Source organism: Triticum dicoccoides, chromosome 1B, assembly GCF_002162155.2.
Source record: "Triticum dicoccoides isolate Atlit2015 ecotype Zavitan chromosome 1B, WEW_v2.0, whole genome shotgun sequence".
Taxonomy (NCBI): domain Eukaryota; kingdom Viridiplantae; phylum Streptophyta; class Magnoliopsida; order Poales; family Poaceae; genus Triticum; species Triticum dicoccoides.
The window spans coordinates 477,447,154-477,447,767 of record NC_041381.1 but is presented as its reverse complement, the minus strand read 5'-3'; positions in this window follow the sequence as shown (position 1 = coordinate 477,447,767).

Below are 614 nucleotides of genomic sequence, written 5' to 3'. Positions count from 1 at the left end.
ATATCAGTTAGGCTTCAAGTGCGTACTTGTTAGTTAAACCTATGTATAAATTGTGACACTAAATATGACTAGTAAGTAGTACAGTAGCAGTACTAGTATACGTCGGTCAAATTATTCATCATGTCCACACATTGAATTGACGTGACAACACGCTGCACGTGAGGTGACACAAGAATCCCGACAGCATGTTCAGGTATTCTGGACTTCGGATTTGGAGTACCACTTATCTGTCGAAATCTTTCATCATTCACTTAAAACAGTCGATTGATCATACATTGAGTACCATATAACTGGAATTACCGATGCAAGTCGAAGAAGGATTGGCCGGTGCTGCCAGCTGGCATCAAGTTCGTTCCCATCGATCAGGAGCTGATCAAGCACCTTGAGGCCAAAGTGAGTGCTGACAGCGTGAGATTTCAGTCTCTCATTGATTTGTTCATACCAACCATCGACAGCGAGCACGGCATATGCTACACCCAACCTAAGAAACTTCCAGGTAAGATACCGATCGGCCGTCTACTTGCACAAACATATTCCTTTGTTTATAGCTCTATTTTTCTTTTTAGACGTAGACCTCGTGAAGCAATTACAATTTGACGGTTAATAAAAGGTGA